Source organism: Suncus etruscus, chromosome 2 (genome assembly GCF_024139225.1).
Source record: "Suncus etruscus isolate mSunEtr1 chromosome 2, mSunEtr1.pri.cur, whole genome shotgun sequence".
Classification (NCBI taxonomy): Eukaryota; Metazoa; Chordata; class Mammalia; order Eulipotyphla; family Soricidae; genus Suncus; species Suncus etruscus.
In genome coordinates this window covers 88453635-88467244 of record NC_064849.1, presented here as the reverse complement: position 1 = coordinate 88467244, position 13610 = coordinate 88453635, and the positions used below count along the sequence as shown (strand labels likewise).

Sequence of the window (13610 nt, the reverse complement as noted above, 5' to 3'; positions counted from 1 at the left end):
GCAAATGAATTTCTATGGTTATCTACCCCTAGAGCTTCACAACTTTAATAAGAAAAGACATTTGCTTCCTATGTTGATCGCAGCACTGCTGGCTGGAAACAACAATGCAAGTGTCCAAGAACAGATGAGTGGATAAAGAAACTATGGCACATACACATGAGGCAATTCTAATTGGCTATAACAAAAGATAAAACCAAACAATTTGTTCTGATGTGGATAGAACTGGAGGGTATCATACTAAGTGAAGTCTACCTGAATGGAAGGTAACATACAGATCTTTCTCATAGCTAAGATAGAAAGAAGCATTGTCGGGTGGGGAGGAGGGAGACTTGGGACATTGGTGATGGGAATGTTGCACTGGTGATGGGTGGTGTTCTTTACATGACTGAAACCCAAACACAATCATGTATGTAATCAAGGTGTTTAAATAAATAAAAAAAAGAAAAAAAGAAAAAAAAAGATATGGCCCCCCCAAAAAAAGAAAGGAAAGAAGCATTGTTATGGATACAACAAATGGCCAGAATCCACAAACATCTAAAAGCTATAGAAATGAGTATAATGTCATGCTATTTGATTCTTTGTTTAGAGTTATATCATGACTATCATGGGCTACTCATCTCTGTGCTAGAAAGTCACTCCTGGTGGTTTTGGGGAAATAATAAATTATCGGGGATTGAAACCAGCTTTCTCCAATGCAAAGCATATACTCAGCCCATTGAGCTATCTCTCCACATATTTGTAAATGAAAACTAGAGCAATATATTTTATTTCAAAATTACTGACCAAACATTTCAGACAATGACACTAATTTTGGATCTAGAAAAAAGTTTCAGTAATGAGTTTAGCAGTAAGAATATGAATGGTGAAGTATATGAATGTGAGTGATAAAAATTTGGTAGAAACAATACTTTGTAAGGTTGAGTGCTACTATGATAATACTAAAAATTTCTAGCCAATTAAATGGGTTTGGATTTATTACAGGTCAATTTCCCTGGGCCTCTCATAGTACCCCATGCCATGAACCTTTGCCTGGCTCTAGCCAGGGGGCTGTGTGCACTGAAGTGGGTCACACAATGGAAAGAAAAAAAAAAAGTTCTGAGCCAAATAATGGAATGGAATGAAAAGAATGCTAAACTCCCTTTACAGTAAATACTAGAATTTAATTGTTGAAAGCAGTAAAGACTTATACTTTTATACTCACTATTTTAGTAATATTACATCTGAAGGAGAAAACACTTTAGACTATTTTAGAATATCTCACCTCTGGGGCCAGTGAGGTGGCGCTAGAGGTAAGGTGTCTGCCTTGCAAGCGCTAGCCAAGGAAAGACTGCGGTTCGATCCCCCAGCGTCCCATATGGCCCCCCCAAGCCAGGGGCAACTTCTGAGTGCTTAGCCAGGAGTAACTCCTAAGCATCAAATGGGTGTGCCCCCCCCAAAAAAAGAATATCTCACCTCTGAGCTGAGACAATAAGAAACATAGGACTATGTATTTGAGTTGATGTACTTATAAATAAGCATATAAAAACAATTCATAGGTACATAATGCTGAGTATTATAATATTTGAGATCTATATAAAAGCTAGTCTCACAGTTTATTTCTTACAAAGCACAGTTTCACCTTGTTCCTGACTCAACTCAAGAGCATAATAGAATTGCACTTTCTTCAGTTTTATACTACAATGAAAAATGATATATTGTAATATATAGATTTTATTTTCTTCAGCAGAAAATTTCTCTAAAGGTATCATTATAAATCACAAATACATTGAGTTCAAGTTACTGTAAATAAAATTTAGAGCTCTACATTTTAATGTGGCTTAAAATTAAAGGTCACAGTATATCTATGGACATCATTTTATTTAATTTTTCTGATATTATTTATTTGTTCACTTCTCACAAGTCATTAAGATGCAATAGCTCAAACTTTTCTAGATAATATACTATTATAATAATCACATAAATCTATTTATTACCATATAGTCTACATAAAGTAATTATATAGAAATTATCACTTTTGATCTTCTTAGTGATCTTTCAATTAGGCATTAATATCCAAAACCAGAGAGGTACTAAGAATTTAATAACAGAAAGCTAATTTATAAGAAAATTCTTATTTGGGAAGTTAAATTACTGAGTTAATCATGAAAAGCACTCCAGCACATATTAAAATATTATTAGTGGGCATGTGCTTTGCATAGAAAAAAAACTATTTATTTATTTATTTTTCGTTTTGGGGCCACACCTGGTGACTCTCAGGGATTATTCCTGGCTATGAGCTCAGAAATCGCTCCTGGCTTGGGGATGCCAGGAGATCGAATCGTGGTTTGTCCTAAGCTAGTGCAGGCAAGGCAGACACCTTACCCCTTGCACCACTGCTCCAGCCACCCCAGTTATTTATTAATTTTGATTTTGGGGACGCACATAGCAATGCTTAGGGATTACTCCTGGCTTTGTGCTCAGGAATTACTCTTGATGGTGTTCTGGATAATTTATGTGATGCCTTGGATCAAACCACGATAGGTCGCTAATAAGGCAAGTGCTCTTCCTGTGGTGTTATTGCTTTATCCTAGTAATACCAGGTTTGAAGTCTGGCACCGGAAGTTCCCTGAGTACCATAGGGAATGCAAAGCACAGTTGTGCATTGAATCAGTGGATGGGGCCAAAATACAACAAATACTCAGGCAAACAAAATATATTTAAGCTTAGGTATTACTAGTAGAAACACTCCATATAGTGTTGAAATAATCATGTGGACCTTTCAACACACGTTTCCTAACTGTGTAAGACATCTCAGAATGTGATAAAAGGTGACCCCCTTCCCTGCTTTTCTATGTTTCCAAGGCTCAGGTGCAAGAAGATCTCCCCAAAGGTGTGGTAATTAACGTCTTTAATAAGAAAAGGCTGCGATGCATTTGATGAGTTTCACTTTTTCCTTTTTGTGGCAATTAATGACTTGCCTTTTCATTTATTTTCTTATTAGAAAATAGTCTAGCATAAAAATGTAATTTTTTTAAATCTGACTGCAAATGGCTCATACTGCTTCAGCATTACCACTCTTATGTGTTAAGATGATCATAATTAGGAAATTGCAGAGGGAGATATCTCAGAGCTATTTCCTTTTGCATTGTTGGTTCTAAGAAAAGCAGCATGATCTTCGTCATCTGCTAAGACCTGGGACTCCAAAGGCACCCCGTGACTGTTTCTTTTCAGGCTGGTTCCCCATGGACATGAGTCAGTGTGCATGATAAACAGGGTGGCACTAGAGAGTTCCTTTCATATACTTACTTGGCAGTCACAGCCAGGAACAAGGGCACTGTATTTTGGCCACTGAAACTGAAATGTCTTCTTTAAAGTCTGTTCAGATGCAAGAGTGACGTGCTGAGATAGTGGGATACTAATGTGAAACCATCACTCAGGCTTGAAAGAGAGTGAATCCAAGAGATGTATTTCCTTGTTTGTGAAATATTATCAACCCCGAACTCCACAATCAAGAAAAGGGATTTTCATTATTCAGGCGAATTATGGTTCAGTGGAGACTGCACACTTCTTCCTCCAAAATTCTCCTGGATTGGTGGGGGCTTGATCACTGAGGTAATAAAACCAATATAGGACAACACCATGGGGATTATTTATTATTAAAATATCTGATAGCTACGACATCAATTACTCATCTTGTAATTTTAAAGTAAATATATTCCATGAGTTTTTCTTTGCCCTATCACAGTGAAGAGGTGTTTAGAAGTTGATATTTCACAAAGGACATCTTAGTAATAATTGAGGAGAACTGTTGACCCTTCCACCTTTACCACCAAAATAAGACACATTCTCACCATTAGCACTTAAATATAAATATGCTACTTTAGATGGAACAAAAGTTCATCTGTGCGAAGCTGCTATAAAAGGCAGCCACCTACTTTGGCAGTTTGGGTTTCCAATCTAGATAGAATCTGTATCTTGTTGGAGTTGCCTCTTCAAACAATGACTTCATCCACCTTATTAAAGTTACATGTTATTGTGGCAGTAGCTGGTGCCTTCATCTTTATTGTCGCTGATAGGTGTCACTGTCAGGATTTTTTGCACTGACCCTAAGACACATGATAAAACACAGCTGCCCTGAAGTCAACAACATATCCTGCTACACACCTGCTGTGAAAGTTAAATAGACAAGAGCCCCCAAAGGAATTGAGTGGAATGACTAATTTCAGACTGCTGCACTGGGCTTCGTTATTTGATTTTTTAAAATTAGTTACTGTGAAATACAAAATTATTTATAATTGGGTTTCAGGCATACAAGGTTTTAACACCAATCTCTTGACCAGTGCCCATTTTCACCTATTGATGACCCTTTAACCCTCAATTGTCTCTCCCCAGATTCAACCACATTAAAAATAATAAATGATAAACAGAGTCTTCATCAAAGAAAAAGTGCAAGTGATCAAAGTAAAAATTGAAGAAATATTTGCAACACAATCATGAGGGAGATGCAAGTCAAATCAGCAATGCACTATTATCTCACAGCACAGAGACCAGCATTCATCAAAAAGAACAAAAACAACAAGGGTATGGAGTCCATTTGCTGCTGGATTGGATGTTGACAAGGCCAGCCTTTCTGTGAAAACAATATGGACATTCCTAAAAATATCTAAGAAGTGAGCTTCTGTTTGATCCAGCAACTATACTTCTTGGAATAAACCTCAAGAGACAAAAACAAAACTGAAAAAGAGATTTGAACCTTCTGTTCCTTGTGACAATAAGCACAATTAATTAAATCTGGGAAAACTCAAGAGTCCAAGAATAGAAGACAGGATTAAAAAAAAAAAACCTATGGTACATATAGACAATGCAATACTACTGAGCTATAAGAAAAGATAAGATTATGCAATTTGCTGCTACATGTAGGGTCTGGGGCATATCATGCTAAGTGAAGGTAGTCAGAGGCAGAGAAACAGATATAGAGTGGTATCTCTCATATGCAGGACATAAAAAGATAATGTTTAATAAGGAATGCCCCCAAACAATAAAACATGATCATTGGTATTAAATAGGAAGCAAACAATTTGAGGGAGTGAAAGATAAGATGGTTGGTGGGAGGGTGGGAAATAGCCATTCATAGACTAGAGAAGTTTATTACACAGTTCAATAAATTTTTAGCTTGAGTTTCCTGTTTTGATTATTATTCCTCCATTCAATCAATAATTATTAAATGCTGGTTGCTTTTTAGGAACTACATCTGAAGCAGTGACATAGACAGTCCATTTTACTGAATAAATGACCTACTTTTATAGATAGGGGTGGTGGTTAGGGCAACACTTGGTGTCATTCAGGGGCTATTCATATTTCTTTTTCAAGGTGGTTGCTAATACAAATGCCTGAGAATCATATGTGGTGTCAGGAATCAAAACAGAATTTGCAGCATGCACAAACAAGTGTTTCAACCACTGTACTCTCTAGCCTTCAACCTTTATTTTGAAATTTCCCATCCAATATTTGTAGCTGTTTCTTTTGGAAACTCATTTTTCTCTTTTGAAAACAGATCTATTTACTTATCTGTTCAGCTACTGACATGTATAAAATATTCAGTCCTGTCTGCAGATTGTTTTGCTTTTTTTAAAACTGATATATGCAAAATATTAAAGTATATTCTAAAATACCAGTTACTTTGAGTAACTAGAGTTATTAAAGTTACTTTGGTATCACACTCAGGGGGATTTATTATTAATACTTTGTGAAAATTTATATGTACATTCTGGTTCCCATTTTACCACTGAAGTCTTTATGGCTAGAAAGTTCATAGCAGGTCAGAAATTTGAATAAAGCTAATATCTCATCTATTCTATTGAGGTTGCCTAGTGTATGCTTCCTGTGTATTTACAGGTTAGAGTTGGCCTAGATTATTTACAAACATTACTGTTACATGAAAGTTAAACCATGATCTAGAGCAGTGATCAACACCTTTATACCTGTAGTTTAGCACCCATTATGCTTAGTGGTCCATGGGCTGCTAATTGCAAAGAAGATGGTAAACTGTGGGGACTTTGTTACCCAGGTATATGCCTATTTCCTGTAGTCTGCAATATTTTCTATGTTTATTCTTTTTTCTTTGGCGGGGGTGGGGGGGCATACCCAGTGATACTTGGGTTATTCCTGGCTATGCACTCAGAAATTGCTCCTGGTTTGGGAGACCATATGGGATGCTCAGGGATCAAACCGGGGCCCATCCTTTGCTAGTGCAGGAAAGGCAGATGCCTTAACGCTTGCTCCACTGCTCCAGCCCTTTCATGTTTGTCCTGACTATGCAATGGATAGTGAGTGGGCATTAAGGATATCACACAATAAACAGAGTCACAAATGAAGCGCATAGGGGCCAAGGCAGTTGAGTAGCCTCTTGGACTAAACTGAGCCAGCCAGCTAAACTGAGCTTCATTCCCTGCCAACTTTCATTAGCCATAGTTAAGAGGAAACAATTAATTTAACTGAGGGGTGAGATCTACACAGCTAAGGGTTCTTACATTAATTAAACCTAGGTAAGTCCTGAACCAAGCCTAGGCCACATGCAAAAAAGTGAACTGAGACCTTTCTTTAATATCATGCACAAAGATCAAATCAAAATGAATTAAAGACCCTGATATCAGACCTGAAACTATAAGACATATGGAAGAGAACTTAGGCAAAACACTTCATAATATTGAGCCTAAAGGAATTTGAAGGAAGAAACACCACTGTCCAAACAAGTGGAAGTAAAGATAAACAAATGAGATACATTAAACTGAAAAGCTTCTGCACTTCAAAGGAAACAGTGAGTAGGACACAAAGGCCACTCATAAAATGGGAGGAAACTATTCATCCAATACCCATCTGATACTGGGATAATATCTAAGCTATTTAATGTACTGACAGAATTTAACAAGAAAAAAAGCTAACCCCATCAAAAAATGGGGAAAGAAAAAAAAATAAAGATGGCCAAAACACACATGAAGAATATGCTACACATCACTAATTATTAGGGAGATGCAAATCAAAACAACAATGAGGTATCTCACATCACAAAGACTAGCACACATCACAAAGAACAAGAACAACTAGTGCTGAAATGAATCCTGGGAGAAAGGCACTTTCATTCACTGCTAGTGAGAATGACATTTAGTTTAGCATTTTTGGGAAACAATATAGATATTCCTCAAAAAATTCAAAATTGAGCCCCCATATGATCCAGCACTCCTAGGGGTAGAGCCCAGGAGCACAAAAAATATACAAAAATGCCCTCTGCGCTCCTATTTTCATTGCAGCACTATTTACAATAGTCAGAATATGGAAATAACACATGCCCAACAACAGATGAGTGGCTAAAGAAACTGTGGTTCATCCACACAGTGCAGTCATCAGGAAAAATGGATTCATAAAATTTGCCCATACATGAATGGATATGGAAAAAATCATGCTGATTGAAATGAGTCAGAGGGAGAGGAATATATATAGAATAGTCTCATCTGTTAGATATAAGAAAAATAAAAGACAATATGGTAATAATATCCAGAGACAATAGAGATAAAAGCCAGTATAACCAGCCCATGATATGAAGCGTACCACAAAGAGCACAGAGTGCAGTGATAGAAATATCTTCAATAACAACTACCATGACAATTATAGTGAGAGAGAAATAGAATGCCTGTCCCCAAAACAAGCGGTTGTGAGGGAGAAAGAAATGGGAGACATTGGTCAGAGGAAAGTTACTCTGGTGTATAAATAAAGTAACTTCTAAAAGAAATAAAATGTACTGGGAGCAGTTATCTAAGAATCAAATACTGGTGTCTACAGTAGACCAGTTGTCTTCAACCTTTCCCACACCAGTAGACTTGCACTGATCCTTAGACTAGTGATTTAAGAACTTCAATACAGACACTTGGTAAATTCTTTAGCTACATCAGTAACTTTCATCACTGCAAATAAAAGACTGCTTTTTCTTTTTAAAAGAAAAATTCATTCAAGGATTGGTATACTATGAAACTCATTAAGCCTGTATGTGTAGAATACAGTTCTGTTGTCTCAGCATTTAATCCTCTACTTCTCCTATTCTGTTAAGTCTGATTTTCTACAGTCCCTTATTGGATTAACAAGTGACTTTCTAAATCTTCACTTATTTTCCCTAGTAAATACCTGGGATTCATGTTCTCCACGTGTGTCCAGTGCTACCATCTGGACCCCCAATCATTAATATCCTAATGAATAAATATGCACTTTCCAAAATTTAATGAAGATAGTTCAAAAGCCAGGGTTTCCAATTTGCATGTCAGAGGTCTGGGTTGATTTGGGCTTAGCAATATATAAGAAGAAAACAATATAAGGATTCTCTTGACCTCCCCACATGGAAACAAGAAAAAGAAGCTGGTGTCAAGCCTATATATTGCAGAAAACCATTTCCTCTTGCTAGTTTTCATGATCTCTTGCACTGAAAAACTTTTGTTTTGTGTGACTCTATATGTCTTCCTCGATATGGACACAAAAGAGAACATACTCAGGATGTCCTCATTAACAATGCCTAGGGAAAATTGGGAGAGTTAGGGAAGGAAAGAAGAGTTTGTTGAGTTGAAGCATTTTTTTTTTCTTCAAAAGAAATCTTGACACTAATCCAAGAAAATGAGATCAGGAGCAGATTCAGAGGAATCATCATTAGTGATGCAACTATGATGAGATCCCTAGGGTATTTCCCACTCCAAAATGAATGTCCCCCAGAAATAGGGGGACTTTATAAAGAGACATACATGAATTGAAAACACTACATCAGATAAAAAATTTTATTTATTTTTTCTTTTCTTAAACCATGCTTGGCCCTGCTCAGGGATCAGTAAGTGCTCTGTGGACCATATTCAGTGCAAGGAATTAAATAAGTGTTGACTACATGAAACAGGAACCTTAGTCTCTGTGCTATCTCTCTGAGACTATATAAGGAATATTACTGAAGCCAAGGGACAATGAATATAGTTAGAAAACTCCAATATATAAGGAGAGATTAAGAAATAGTTATCCACACTATTCTTGGAAGAAGCAACTAAATATCGAACTTCTAGATTGCATAAATAGAAAGAATACATGAAATGTTGATTAATCAAATCAACAGTACAGCTATGTATTATAAACAGCTGTGTTACAATATCATAAATAGCCCTAAAAAATCCACGCAGACAATAAGGTTAGATTGACCCTGAGACAGTAATATAAACCCTCCCCCCACCTGACATGTACATATTATTCCCCTTCTAAAAATCAATAAAGCAGATGAAAATATGATAAATTAAAATAATTGTAAATGTAATCATACAATTTTAATTACCTTGTTTTTGAGAAAAAGCAAGCACATTAATTTTTCAACAGGAATGCACTTAGAACTTATTTCTTTTATTACACAATATTAAAATATATTGTCATTCAATTGGTACAATCACTGCTATCTGAATATTAAACTTTTATGAGAAATTATGGAAAGAAAATGGGGCCAGTGAGATATTACAGTGGGTAAGGCCTTGAATGCCTTGAATGCAGTCAACCACATGTTCAAACGTCCACAATGCATAGGGTCTCCTGAGCATAGAGCAGAAGAGCCCTTAGCAGGTGTAGCCCCCAAATCTAGTCACCCACAAGATTTTTTGAAACTATTTAACAATATTACATATGAGTCCATTTCTTCGTAATAAACAAAGTGACTATTAAAATCTTATTTTATTTAACTAAAATTTTCCAAAAATAAAACTGTCAACATTTCACGTGAAAAAAATAAAAAATTTGTGTTGAGTGTCTATGAACAGAGCAAGCATTAAGCAACTCCAGATTTAAAAGGAACAGGAATTTATTCACAACTAGGCCTTCTGCAAGGGATGCACTTAAGTTTGAGTCTATGCAATAGAGATACTCTCCAGCTCATTTAAAACCAGAAAAATAAAAGAGTGGGGGGACAGGACTCATAAAATAAAGCACATGTGAATTTTACCAACACTTTGCCAAAAAGTTAGACAGGCACCTACCAACATGATGTATTCTGCTAAAATATAACATGAAACTATCTAGAGAATTGGAAGCTTTGAGAAGTCCTGTAAACTTGTAACTAATATAATTCATATAAACTACTAAAAGGATAAACTTAATGCATAGTTATCTTATCTAGGCCCAATATATTAATAATCATTATTATATATATAGAATATTCTTCCTATTGTCATCTCTAATTCTACCTTCCCAATAAAGATTAAAAATCTCATAACTGTCTACTCTCTATTTCCACTGGATATTTATTTATTTATTTTCCTTCTTTATGTTCACCCCCTAACTGGAGCAAAAGGAATAATATTTAAATGCCCAAGTATGGACTGTCCATCCATATGCCATTCTATCTTGGTCTCAGTTCCTGAAAACACAAACGTAGCAGAGACTATCAACTGATCTTCATCATTATATCCCAAAACAAGCAGCAGGGTCCTTTTTAGTTCTGTTCTTTTGTCACCTAGATTCCTAACCCCTCGCATTGATACCGTCTATCCATTATCAACACCACCACCGCAATTATCATTATAACCACCACCACTGCCATAATCATCATCATCATCATCACATAGCCTTTAGTTCGACAATAGCATCTTACTTGGTATCTCAGCTTCTCTTCCTGACTTCTACAATTACTGTTTCTTTCGTCTTTATTTCTCACAGTACATCTTGAGAGTTTTTTCAACTTGTTATTACACCACTGCACTAGTTTACTGAAATGGTTCAAATGGTTTCCAATAAAATAACTATCAAAATCATTATCATCATCATCATCATCATCACCACCACTACCACCATTTATTATCATCACAATCATCTTCAAATATCAAGCTTTCTGGCACCAAAGGATCCTAAATTTGATCTCCTACCTTTCTGTCCTCATTTATTTCTAACTTTTGGACTTTCCCCAAGGTTTTTACAAGCCAATTTTTTTTCTCAGATACCAGGAACAATTTCTGCAGTTTGGATTCTTCAATTTCCAGACTTTCACCTGCCTCCTTTTTATTATCCCTTTGTTTTTCATCATAAAAATTGTTCCTCCCCTCAGGTAATATTATCTCTTCTATTCACCCTCAGTTACAATGCCATGAACCTTACTTTCTTCAAGTCAATGACCATTGCCTAAAATCATACCATGTATTCTATTTTGTTGTTGTTTTTTCTTACATACTATGCCATCTGTCCCAGAAAATCAATGTGCCTTTGTTTCTTCTTACCTTTCCATGAGGATGAATTAGAAATAGTTAACCTAAAGTAATAGCTATTTTCATAACACAGAAAAATGTCTAATCTTTGTGAGTATTGTTCCGAATGAATGAATGTCCCTTGACCTGCTGTCTACTTTGACAGCTAGTCTTCAAAGAAAAAGAACTGACCCTATAACAGGAGAGTGTTATTTCTTGAACTTGGGTATGAACAATAATCTTTTTTGCAATATTTTACAATAAGAAAAAAATCTGGAAACTTATTTTTTGGTCCAGTAGACACTGACAATGTTCAGCACTGACCACTGAAGGAAATATTTATACACATAAACATGTTCTACCCCTGAGAATATGTGTGTTGTGTTGACAAATCCTGATATGGACCTGGAATCCAGGGGTATTCAACCCTGGATTCAGTTCAGGGTAGACTTAAACCTGAGAGCTTCTTCTAGCTCCTGGAAAATTGACCAACTTGCCCCATAAAAATAAACCTCCCTCACTTGGTCAGACTTCATTAATCTTTTATCATGATAGTTTCTTCCCAACAAAATCACATGGAGCATTAACCTACACAATGACCTTCATTAAACAGGAAGAGAAATTGAGCACTGAGTTGTATGACAGCAATTTTCTCTGAGTGCTCTATTTGTTATGCTGACTGCTGATAAGAGTATGAGTGCTAATGACAGAGTTTTGAAGTTGTTCTAGATTCAAGTTTCATTCTATGTCTTCATACACAAACTTTAACTTAAATACCAGAGTTGCTAGAATAAATATTTTAGAGTGGGGCTGAATACAGACCATTGGGAAAGTAACACCCTTCATCCATGGAGTCCAAGTAAAGTTCCAGAAATTTAATTTGAATTAAATTGAGTTGAATTGAATTGAGCTAGTTGGGTTGAGTGGATTTGAGTTGAGTTGGGTTGAGTTGAGTTGAGTTGAGCTGAGTTGAGTTGAGTTGAGTTGAGTTGAGTTGAGTTGAGTTGAGTTGAGTTGAGTTGAAATGCATTGAGTTGAGTTGAGTTTGAGCATTTTTGTTTAGGTTGTGTTTCACTAGTATAAACAAGGGAATGGTATGCAAAGCCTTTCTCTTTATTTGCATATATTTGAGAAGAATTTAAGCTAGTTCATTGAAGAGAAGCAAAACAAACTAATAGCTAAAATTTCCTGAATACTTAAATAGAAGTCTCTGAAGAATTGATACAAAATTCATCTTTAGAGGCATAGAAGAGAACAAATAAACTTCCAGTTCAAACGTGAAATACTGTGACAGGGGAGATAGTGCAGTGGTAGGACATTTGCCTTGCACACTGCCTACCTTGGACCAACCATGATTTAATCCTGAGTCTGCCAGGAGAAATTTCTGAGTGTAGATTCAAGAGTAATCCCTGATCCTTGCCATGTGTGGCCCAACCTCCCCCAAATGTGAGACACTGGGACCTAGTAAAATGATATTTTTAGACTTAAAAATATATTAGGCCCCATCTGAAGGTGCTCAGGGCTTACTCTGGGGTCTGTACTTAGTGATCACTGCTTGTGAGCCTTGGCATATTGATGTACTAGGGTCGGTATATAGCACTGTATGGAAACAGGTTGAACCTGGGTCAGTGTCAAGTAAAGAAGACGCCTTTTAAATCATTATTTTTTTTTTAATTTTTTGGAGGGCACACCTGGTGATGCTCAGGGATTAGTTTTAGCTCTGCACTCAGAAGTCACTCCTGGCTCGGGGGAATCTTATGGGGTTCCAGGGATCGAACCTGCATTTTTCCTGAGTCAGCCATGTGCAAGGCAAATGCCCTACTACTGTGCTTACACTTTGGCCCCTAATTTTCACTCTCAAACCAGGGAACTTTCCTTTTCATTCATCTGCTTATATAATCAAATGTCTTGGGTCTTTAGCTGATGGTTCATAGCTTTAAAATAACAGAATATGGTGGACATTAATATTGCCTATAAATTACAGCAAAACTACATTTATCTAAAAATTCAGTTTTATTTCTCTCAAATAAGTGTCATAACTTCATTATTCTAATATAAATACAATTATAAATTATTTATATATTATAATTTAATTTAAAATTAATTATAGACACATTTAGCCACAATGATGTCTTATAGATTTATTTTCTTTCATTTCCTCCAAATAAAAATATTAAAAGAAAATATCATGATAAACTCCCAAAGAAATTTCATTTCTGACCTGAGATATTTTGCATGTAAGAGTTTAGACAGAAATTAGTTGGAGCTGCAAGATAGGGTCCCAATCCGCGATCTTAGACCCCAGATTAGAACAATTTGAACAGAAAACCTGTCAACTCAACAACCTACAAAATTTCATTTTGAATCAGACTTCAGGACCTTATTGCTGGCATT

The 13610-nt window shown here is 36.1% G+C and overlaps 1 protein-coding gene and 1 pseudogene across 4 annotated transcripts in view; one reads left to right on the top strand and one right to left on the bottom strand.

The window, feature by feature from the left end:
* The window catches only part of CTNND2 (catenin delta 2), a 974640-nt gene that overhangs the window by 652039 nt on the left and 308991 nt on the right, over window positions 1-13610 (bottom strand). The window lies entirely within an intron of this gene.
* On the top strand, window positions 959-1076 carry LOC126002479 (uncharacterized; annotated as a pseudogene).